Source organism: Ranitomeya variabilis, chromosome 2 (genome assembly GCF_051348905.1).
Source record: "Ranitomeya variabilis isolate aRanVar5 chromosome 2, aRanVar5.hap1, whole genome shotgun sequence".
Classification (NCBI taxonomy): Eukaryota; Metazoa; Chordata; class Amphibia; order Anura; family Dendrobatidae; genus Ranitomeya; species Ranitomeya variabilis.
In genome coordinates this window covers 221465228-221476825 of record NC_135233.1, presented here as the reverse complement: position 1 = coordinate 221476825, position 11598 = coordinate 221465228, and the positions used below count along the sequence as shown (strand labels likewise).

Genomic DNA, 11598 nt, shown 5'->3' with positions numbered 1-11598 from the left:
ACTGCACAATGACTTTGGCTGCAGCTCAGATCAAGAGGCCAAAGATTCCTATGTGTCACTGCAACATTGGGGAGGCAATGTGAATGAAACTTACCACGACTGCAACGAATAAGTCGCAAAAAGTCCAACCGTATCTGATTTTAATGCAACCTGCATCATATGCGACCCTATTCACTTGCATTGCGCTGCGACGTAGCAGGGACACATAGCAAGCTTCGACCACACGACCAAAGTCGCCATGTAGCCGAAGCCTTGTGATTTACTTATGATTACTTCTAGCATGACTAGGAATATACTGTACGCTATATCCCCCATACACATGGTTTTAGGAGCTGGATTTTTCACCCCCAGGATATTCTGATTTCTGGGCTAGCAGGTTTCATTACCTCTACAGCAGCTGTCACTTTGCTATTGGCAGTAAATGTGTTAAAAGTTTTTATTTGATGCACTTTAGCTTAAAGACACCTCCCCACATCAAGCCCTTCTACTCCTCCTCTCACATGCTCAAGAACCAGGAACTGTGTGAGTGCAAGTTTTTAGTCCTCCTTCCTTACTAACTTTCCAGAATTAAAAAAAAAAAAAAAAGTCTTAGGATCCAGACACAAGGTATGTTATGAACATGTAAGCTCCTGGCACTATTGAGCTGGTGTACTTACACTGGTGAATTGTTTTAATGTTGCATTCTTGGCTTTCTGTTTGTATGATTACATTCAATGGATACAAAGTAAAATCAGGTGAAAGAGGAGGTAAGGATCCAGGAGGCATTTATCCAAACATTGTCAAATAAGTGCTGATTTTGTTGGGGAAGCGTGGAGGTCATCTCTACAGTGTGGAAGGGCATATTTTGTATTTTTTTATCAATTCATATATTTTAAAAAATATAACCTGCTGATTGGAACAGCTAATGCTAATTTTCTCTACAATAGTGGTGTGAGGAGCATGGCTATGCTCATTGATATCCATAGGTTCCCTTTGTTTGATGCATGGATTCAACATACCCTAAGGCTAAGGGAACCGGTACATTACAGATTTTTATTTATTTTTTCTTAAACACGTGTAAGGTTGCTGCAGATTTTTTTTTTTCTCTGGACATCTGCAGCAATATCCTCCTGTTACTGTATGTGGATTTTGCAGAGGATTTTGTTGCAGATTTCACCCTTTGCATTGCAGGTAAAGTTCACACGAATATATATTTTTATCTGAATGCTGTCCGTGAAACGTGGATGGATAACACTAGGACCAATGTTATTCAATTGGGCTTTTCAGATGAGGTTTTGTTTTTTTTTTTCTTTCTTTTCTTTACACAGATCAAATTGCACCACTTTCTTACATTTGTTGGATGAAACTCCCCTATTGATGTCTTTGGGTGCACAAAAAGAAAATTGCAAATTATCCAATTATTATTATTTTATTTTTTTTATTTTAAAGATACATTATTATTATTTACCTAGCAAATTAAACCAATAGTGGATTTTCCTTGCTGGGAAAAGCAGAGAACAGAGTACAGTAAATTAAAACTATTCTCAACTGGCAAAGTTGTACTATAGGCTATATAAACCTGAAGGAGGCTGAAAGCAGCCGAAACGTGTGTTGTTGTGTTTTTGTTTTTTTTTTGTTTGTTTTTTTCTTTTTCTTTTTCTTTTTTTTTTTTTTACATAATACTTTTGTTTTATTTGCACTTATCAGATCCCTTTGCCTTTTCATCTCGACAGGAGCACCCTTTTATCTGGTTTATTTTAATTCATCATAATACCTAGGGAACTGTATTTGATCATGTACATTTAAAAAATGTATTTATAAGAAATGTATGCAATATTTAGGTGCACAAAAAACAAAACACATGGATGATAATTGGAGGGATTTTTATATATATATATATATATATAATTTTTTTATTTATTTATTTTATTTTTATTTATTTTTTTTCATGAACGTAACCCAGTGGGTGAAACCCAAATGCATTCCATACAAAGCGTTCACAAGCTATAGGATTTTCCATGCAGAAATTTTCCACAACTTGTACAGGAGACTTGGTGAAAACCCAACCATATTCGTACGTTGAATATGTACAGCAGATTTTTCTGCACCAAAGACCAGAGTGTTTGTAGTAACAAAAAAACTGTCTAAAATAAATGCACTGTAGACGTGTGTGTGTGTGTATATATATATATATATATATATATATATATATATATTATAATTTTAAATGTCATGCACAATGTTTCTAATGAAAATCGCAGTAGATTTTTCTACTGGAAATCTATGTGGGAACATGCCTGTTTACGCTCCAGACATGTCAATAGGTGTCCAGTCTTCTTTAATTGCTGATGAGAAAACAAGTAACATCTGAGGACCCAGTGATAAAATGTCTCGAGATCCTGAAAAGTAAGGAGTTATCCATACTGATAACACACAATGCTCAGTAGCAAAGTGGGTGAGATTTTGTCCTCATCCACACACTGGAGATAACCCGCAGCGTAAATTGAGCAGTGCTGTAAATCTGAACTATACTGCAAATTTCACATCTCGTATAACCATTTGCAATGTAAAAGGTGAAATGCAGTATGTTCACAACAAAATCTGCGGAAAAGTCCATGTGCGCATATTGTAAGGGTATAGCCATGTGACTTATATTAGACACCGTCGTACCAGCTGAGTTTATCTGTAGCCTTTTCTATTTTGTCAGAGTGGACATCCACCCTGATGGAATATTGATGAGTTGTAGCCAATAAAACATCCACTCGTTAGCTGCAGCCTGTATGTGACTCAAAAGTGTCAGGTCACTTTTGAGATTTGTGGCGCCAACTTTGCTAGAATGGTGGCACTGTGGGAGGTGGGTATCCATTGTCTTTAATTTAATAGGGGTCCTGAATTGATTAAGCAAGAGTTGTCCAGTAGTGGACAACCCCTTTAATTTAAAAATGACATTGTTTTTTGGTGTGGTTCCCCCCTCAAGCATAACTGTCTGATTTTTCAGACTAAGTTGTCGTGTGAGCAATAACACTGTTTCTGTATTTTTCACCAGGGTTCCTCTCTGCAAACTCTAATTTTCAGTTGCCTCTGAGCTAGTGGGTGGATCCCAGCTTCTGTAATGTCTGGTAGGCTACACCCAGACATGAGAGATTTCATGTCCCCCAGTCTCTTAAGTAACGCATGATCTGAAGTGGTAATAGCATGGAAAACATTACAGCAGTACTGAGCAATGTAGCTGTAGATCCAGCTTTGTAGTGAGTGAAAACTGTTAATAGAAGTCTGCAGCATGGTCTGTGTGTGACTGTTCCTGTCTTGCTCTCTGTTCATCACTCCTTTTCTTTCCGTAGACTGTAATTTGACAGCTCGGGGACCTGGCAGTCTATTTTCACTTGATCTTTAAGGGTATGTGTCCACGTTCAGGATTGCTTCAGGATTTGGTCAGGATTTTATGCAGGTAAAATCCTGACCAAATCTGCACCTGAGGTCACTGGCAGGTCACCTGCGTTTTCCTTGAGTGTTTTCTGCTATGTAAGGACATGCTGTGTTCTTAAAAGATGCGCCGCATGTGAGTTTTCTCGGGTGTGCCGCATGCGTCTTTTACTGCATAGTGGAGACAGGATTTCATGAAATCCCCTCCACTATGCTGTAACATCTGGACACTGCGTTTTTTTAGCATGCTGCTCAATGCTGCGTCAAAAAACGCAGCGTTTCCTGAACGTGGACACATACCCTAACAGATTTCAGCTGTTTTTCAGTGAGAATGAGGAGTTCAGGAAAGGAGTGGGAGTGGCTCATAAGTGAAGAAAGGAACATATTTCTCTGATAAGATACATTGCAAAGTTCCGTATATTTGCTTATACTATATATAGATTTATGCAACACTTGGTTGAAACAACAGTGACCATTTAAGGCCAAAAAGAAAAGTGAGTGAAAGTAGTTTTAGGGTGGTTTGGTTTCATGCAGGGTGTGGCTTTTGTTGTTTTTTTTGTTTTGTTTTTTTTCATATTGATAGATCGAGCAATTCTGAACGCGGCGATACCAAATGTTTGATTTTTTTTCTTTTTTCTTTTTTTATTTTGAATGGGGCAAAAGGGGGGGGGTGATTTGAACTCTTAGATATTTATTTATTTTTTTTAATATTTTTAGTCTCCATGGGAGACTAGAAGCTGCCATAACCCAATCGCTTCTGCTACATACAGGTGATGATCAGATCGCCTGTATGTAGCAGAATTCCTCAGTCCGGCAGTGACAACTATAGAGGTCTGCTGGAAACCAAATGCCAACCCATCGGTGACCCACGGTAATGTGACATAGGTGCTGAAGGGCGAGATTTCTGGCGCGCTTGCGTAAGCACGTGTCAAATGCCGCTGTCAGTTTGACAGCGGCATGTAACAGGTTAACAGCCGCCGGTGTATCGTGATTCCTGTTCAAAACAGCTGATGTGGGCTAACTATACTATCCCGCCTGATGTCAGACAGGGGTTAAAGGGAATCTGTCAACAAGTTTTTGCTTTGTAACCTTAAGGCTATGTGCACAAGTATTCTGGTCCGCTGCAGATTTTTCCGCAGCGGATTTAATAAATCTGCAGTGCAAAACCGCTGCTGATTTCACTGTGGTTTTACAACTGTGGATTTCTATTGGAGAAGCTGTAAAACCGCTGTGGAATCCGCAGAAATAAGTGACATGCTGCGGAATGTAAACCGCTGCGTTTCCACGCATTTTTTTTTTTTTTGCAGCATGTGCACAGCGTTTTGTTTCCCATAGGTTTACATTGAACTGTAAACTCATGGGGAAACTGCTGCGGATCCGCAGCGTTTTCCGCAGCGTTTTCCGCAGCGTGTGCACATACCCTTAGAGCACCTTAATGTAGCGGAAGAGACCCTGATTCCAGGAATGTATCACTTACTAGATTGTTTTGCTGTTTCAATACAATCAGTGTTTTATCAGGAGGAGATTGTGAGTACAGAACTAGGTGTCTTGTGCCTCTTGGTCCAACCCTGCCCACAGCACTGATTAGTAGCTTTCTGTCACTATACAATGTACACAGAAAGCTGCCAATCGGTTGAATGGGCGTGGGTTTACGCAGCAGAGAAAACCTGTGATTGTATCACAGCTGATGCTCCCAGTAAAGTGCTACATTGCTGGAATCAGGTTCTCATTCCCTACATCATGCTGCTGTCAGATTACATAACACAAAGCTGCTGACATATTCCCTTTAAAATAAATAACAAAAGACTGAACACTTTTTTTTTTTTCTTGTAACGGTGGCTTTGTGGTGCTTTTTTAGGTGGAATGTGCATATAGCATAAATCCTTTCTCTTTATATATATCTCAAGCCCTTTGAATTCACTGACTTTTTGGTTACTGCATTTTTAGATTAAAAAATTTTTATCCTTTAAAAGTGTATGAAGTGATTCCATATAAAGGGCATCACGCTCTCTCCCGCACCTGAAATCCACTGCCTCAGGGTAACTCTCGACTCTGCCCTGTCCTTCAAACCGCATGTCCAAACTCTTGCCACCTCCTGTTGCCTCCAACTCAAAAATATTGTAAGAATCCGTCCCTTCGTCAGCCTACAATCTACTAAAACTCTTGTGCATGCCCTCATCATCTCCCGCCTCGATTGCTGTAACACCCTCCTCTGTGGCCTCTTTGCTAACTCTCTTGCACCACTCCAGTCTGTCCTCAACTCTGCTGCCCGCCTAATACACCTCTCTCCTCGCTTCTCCCCTCTGCAAATCCCTCCACTGGCTCTCAATTCCCCAACGAATCCAGTTCAAACTACTAACACTGATCTACAAAGCCACCCGCAACCTGTCCCCTCCCTATATCTCTGAACTAATGTCCCACTATCTTTCCTCACATAATCTTCGATCCTCCCAAGACCTCCTACTCTCCTCCACACTTATTTGTTCCTCACACAACCGCCTCCAAGATTTCTCCAGAATATCCCCCATCCTCTGGAACTCCACGCCTCAACAAGTCCGATTATATCCACCACCCTCGGATCCTTCAGACAGAACCTGAAAGCCCACAGCCTGCAATAACCATTCTGCCGCCTCACCACCACCCGAGCTGCCGCACCCTCGATCTTCTGTCTCTTCCCCATTATCCAGTAGAATGTAAGTCTGCAAGGACAGGGTCCTCTCCCCTCTGCACCAGTCTGTCATTGTAAATTTGTTTACTGTAAACGATATCCATAACTCTGTATGTAACCCTTTTCTCATGTACAGCACCATGGAATTAATGGTACTATATAAATAAAGAATAATATAAATAGCACCATGTGTTCCATAGGCAAATTTTCCTATCAACACTGCGCACGGCTGTCTGCATTCAATCTAAAGGCCTCTTGCATGGCCAAATGACTATTCATCAGTGCTCATCCTGATCATGTGAACGTGCCCCGGGAATCAGCTGCCATGTGAGCAGCTGACTGCATCTTATATGTGCCCAAGGATGTGCTGCCCACAAGACTGCTTACTGCACGGGGTTAAGCAATCATAGTAATGATCCTTCATCCCTATACAGTTTGTATTTTTATGAAGATTCCTACATAAAAAATGAGCAATGATTCACCTCCTCTACCATCGATTCGTTTATTTTTCAAAGTATCTTTTTTTTTTTTTCTTAAATATTGTTTTATAGGATTTCCTTGTCTACAATACAGCTAGCAAAACAAAGAAAAGCTTGTATTGCTTGATCGAGGTGGAGGAATGTGCAGGCTGTTATCCAGAGCTTTAAGTATTATTCTGGTGGCGTACATTGCTTGTTTCCAACCCATCTAATGTTATCCTACCTGCAGAGACTGCACATGATCAGGACATATTTATACAGCATTTTTTTGTAAAACCAATTCCTCCACCACCAATGTACGTGTTCATTCGCTGTTATAAGATCTTACTCGGTCATGCATTTTACTTTCTTTTACTGTAGAGGTTTTAAAACGTGCAACTTGTTTGCCGAATGGAAAGCAATGCATAAGGTCTCATATTAATCCCACCTCCAAGTGGAGAACAATTGCAATTCCACTAATATTTTCCATGTTTAGTTCTTACAGTGTTTACTGCACGCTAAAGGGAATCTGTCCAAACTATGTCTAGGTTCTTTTTTATCGAAGTGGAGAAAAAGAATTGCAAATTTAAAAAAAAATAATAATAATTGTGCCATTTTCCGATGCCCTTAGCATTTCCATTTTCTCAGTCGCCCATCACAGCACTACTAGAGAGAGGGGATCCACCCTTCAGGGACAGGAAACCTATAGGATAAAAGGGCAGTACCTCTCTCCTGCATCAGTTTGGTTTCCTGTCCCTGACAGGGAACCCTCTAGGATCGGTACCTGAAGATCCGGAGCCGGCCAGTCGAGCTATGACAGCGGGGAGGCCCCTGTCACGGCTGGTGCGGTGTCCGCCGCCGCCACTGCTGGGACCGAGGGGTCTGCAGAGTGCGCGGAGGGAAGTGCGGCTGCCTCCCCGGATTGGGGTAAGGGCTTCGGGGACCCGGTGTGCCATACATCTTCACGCCGCAACATGCACTTCCTGATTTGGGGCGGGCGCCCGTGCACAGTGTGCAAGGTGCCCCAAGATGGCCGCCGCCCCGGATCTAGTCCATCTCTACTTCCGGGTCCCAGGCAGTGCGCGCATGCGCAGATCAGGATATGGGGATCAGCGTTTCCCGATGACGCAGCCCTGGAGGAGGGGGTGGATTGGCGCCAAAAATACCTTTTAAACATCGCTGTGGAGATGTTTCCTTGCTGCATACAGTCCCAATAATGGAGGACAGCGATCAGCAGCTCCAGCCGCCGCAGCAGCGTCACCACCAGCGTAAGCCGGATACGCAAAGAAAGAGATCCTCTACCGGCACCCGCAGTACTCGCTCCAGCAGCCATTCCACGCTGCAGAGTAATGTCTCCACTATGGCTAACCAGCCGACACCACCGACTACGGATCTCATACAGGATCCTATACCTCCTCCAGAACCGGTACCTGTCGCTGCGCAAGATGGGTGAGTGATCTTCGTGAAAGTTCACCAAATAATTATGGTCCCCTTTTCCGTTTATTTATAGGCAAGAAAAAGAACGGAGAAAACTAAGCATAGGTCATGTCCCCTGTGCAGAAAACCCTTGTCGCAAACCTGGGATAAGAAATTGTGTGATTCATGTATAGGACAGGTCCTTTTGTGAGGAAACCCCTAGTTTCGCCTCTGAATTGCGATCTGTAATCAGATCAGAGGTGGAAACTGCATTTAAATCCCTTAAAGGGGAAGGGGCCGAAGAGAAAACACCTGTACTCTATTCACACTCCGAGTCCTCTAGTTCTGAAGATAGAGATTCAGACAGACGGGTGTCCTCCTCCTCCTCGGATTCTGAGAGCGGAGGTCACCACTGCTTCCCTTTAGATGAAGTCGATGCCCCTGTGAAGGCTGTAAGATCGACCATGGGGGTCCTGGATCCCCGTCCTGACAAGACGGTACAGGACATCATGTTTGGAGGATTAGGTCAAAAAAAGCGTAGAGTCTTTCCACTCAACGAAAATGTTCAAGCATTAATTAAAAAGGAGTGGGAGAAACCAGAAAGGAAAAAAACTCATCCGTACCCTCCCTTAAAAGGAAATATCCCTTCAAGGAAGAGGCTTCTACGTCATGGGATAAAGCCCCTAAACTTGATGTAGCAGTAGCTAAGGCCTCAAAAAAATTTGCATTGCCCTTTGAGGACATGGGAACTCTGTAGGATCCCTTGATAAAAGAGCCGATACCTTCCTTAAAGGGGCCTGGGAATCGGCAGGGGGATGTTTAAGGCCTGCAATAGCAGCCACGTGTACTTCTAGATCTCTAATGATTTGGATAGATAACTTAGAGAAACAACTAAGAGATGGGGTATCTAGGAGTAAAGTGATAGAATCGATTCCCATGATTAGAGGGGCGGCAGCCTTTTTGGCGGACTCGTCAGCCGATTCTATTAAACTCACTTCCAAATCGGCAGCTTTATCTAATGCAGCTCGTAGGACGCTATGGCTAAAAAGTTGGCCAGGCGACCTACAGACTAAACAAAAACGTTGTTCAATTCCATGTGAGGGAAAATTTTTGTTTGGAGAGACCCTGGATGACATTTTACAAAAAGCTGGAGATAAGAAAAAAGGATTCCCTAACCTGGCCACACAATTTGTTAAGCGGCCCTTTCGGAATAGGAAGTTTTTCCGGAGACGTCCCCCAAGGGAACAGAACAGATGGGATGATGGAAAAAGGAGAGATAGGGGGTTCCTCTTTGGTAATTCCCCAAGAGATAAAAAAAACCCTAAGTGACACCTTCCCCAGGGTGGGAGGGAGATTATCTCAACACCTTCCGGCCTGGGAAAAAATCTCAACCAGCACTTGGGTTTTGAACTTGATAAAAATGGGACTTCAGATAAACTTTACTTTACTATGTGGTTACCCCACTAAAATCCTCACCTCAGCAACAATAGGCATTGGAACAAGAAATTTCAAAGCTCATAAACAAAGACGTCATTCAAGAAGTCCCCCTGCTGGAAAGAGGGACAGGGCTCTTTTCCCCACTGTTTCTGGTTCCAAAACCGGATGGTTCCTTCCGTACAATAATAAACTTGCGGAAGCTAAACAGTTATGTAAAGAACCAAAGTTTCAAAATGGAATCAATAAAATCAACAATCAAAAACCTGTTTCCGAATTGCTTCATGATAGTGTTGGATCTTAGCGACGCGTATTATCACGTCCCCATCCACAAAAACTCCCAGAAATACCTCAGACTAGCAGTGATCATGGGAGGAGAAATAATGGAATACCAGTACAAAGCCCTTCCTTTTTGGCATTTCAGTGGCACCCCGCATATTTACCAAATTGATAGAGGAAATGATGGCCCATCTAAGAGAAAGACATTTTAATAGTACCATACTTGGACGACTTTCTAATTGTCAGCAATTCAGCCCAACACTGTCGCCAACAATGCGACAGAGTAATAAAAACTATGACCGAGTTAGGCTGGCTTATAAATCTCCAAATCAAAACTAGAACCGACCAGAGTTTTTGGGCCTAACTTTGGACTCGATAACACAGGAATGTCGTCTTCCAGACCAGAAAAAAAAATAAAAAAATAAAATCTTGTCTCAAGAGCTTGCTCAAACCCTCATATGACCTTGAGAGGGGCGATGTCCCTACTGGGGTCCCTTTCTGCCTGCCTCCTGGCAATACAGTGGGCACAAATTCACACGAGAAATCTCCAGTGGGATATTCTGAGGAATCAGATCACACTAGAGGGACATCTAGAAGGACATATGACTCTAAATTCAGACACTATTCGTTCCCTAACCTGGTGGTTGGATTCCAACAACCTATCAAAAGGGGTTCCTTGGGTAATAGACATATCTCGGATAGTTACCACGGATGCCAGTTCCACGGGGTGGGGAGCTCACCTGGGCAACAGTATCACTCAGGGAGTCTGGACAGGTCAAGAATACGGGGCATCCTCAAACCAAAAATAACTTTGGGTGGTGAGCCATGCTCTATCATACTTCCTTCCCAGCCTGCAGGGGCATCATGTCTGGGTTTTCTCGGACAATCAGGTGGTGGTAGCCTACCTGAACCACCGGGGGGGACCAGGTCTCGAGCCCTTATGAAGGCCACTTCCCAAATCTTCACTTTAGCAGATAACAACTTTCTATCCCTCTCTGCACTACATATAAAGGGGGTAGAAAACCAAAAAGCAGACTTCTTAAGCTGCACCCAATTAAAACAGGGGGAATGGACACTGAATCAAAGCATCTTCAATCAGATCACCAAACTATGGGGGGTCCCTGTAATAGACCTTTTTGCCAGTGTAGAGAACAGGAAAGTAAAATAATTCTGTTCTCTAGACCCCCAGAGGGGGCCCTCGGGCACTGGATGCATTCATGATTTCCCCCTTATCTACTTATTCCAGCAGTTCTGCGGAAAATCAGACAGGACAGGGCGAGTCTCATCCTAATAGCCCCTTTCTGGCCCAAAAGGACCTGGTTTTCCTGGCTGAGGATGCTATCGGTCACCGATCCCTGGGTTCTCCCGGATCTTCCAGACCTCCTATCGCAGGGACCGGTGTTCCACCCTCAGTCAGAGAGCCTCCACTTGACAGTGTGGAATTTGAGAGGTCACTACTAAAGGCAAGGGGTTTTTCGGATAAACTAGTGTCCACACTATTGAAAAGTAGGAAAACAGTAACAACTAAAATCTACGGCAAAACCTGGAAAAAGTTTCTGTCCACCTCTGGGATAAAATTACAAGATGGGGTCCCAGTTGCTAAAGTATTAGAATTCCTACAAAAAGGCTTTGATCTAGGCCTCTCGGTAAGCACTTTAAAAGTGCAAATAGCGGCTTTAGGGGTGTTATACAGTGAGAATATAGCCGCTAATCCATGGGTAACAAGGTTTATTAAAGCTGCTGTAAGATCTAAACCCATAAACATAAAAAGACTACCAACCTGGGACTTAAACTTTAGTCTTGTCAGCTCTAACAGAGCCCCCGTTTGAGCCCATAGATTCGATACCACTTAAAACCTTATCACTTAAAACGGCCCTTCTCACAGCCTTAAGATCTGCCCGTAGAACAAGTGATCTCCAGGCCCTATCTGCAAATCCTCCC

The 11598-nt window shown here is 42.9% G+C and overlaps 1 protein-coding gene across 6 annotated transcripts in view; it reads left to right on the top strand.

The window, feature by feature from the left end:
* Positions 1–468: 468 nt before the first annotated feature.
* LOC143804991 (ras-related protein Rab-7a-like) overlaps positions 469–11598 on the top strand; it is a 50907-nt gene continuing 39777 nt past the window's right edge. Inside the window, exon 1 of one of the 6 annotated variants that reach the window (XM_077283683.1) lies at positions 469–606. The gene's annotated coding sequence lies outside the window, so the exon portion shown is untranslated. Of the gene's footprint in view, positions 747–11598 lie in introns of all 6 variants that reach the window. The other 5 variants (XM_077283688.1, XM_077283687.1, XM_077283689.1 and 2 more) reach the window with 5 other exon arrangements.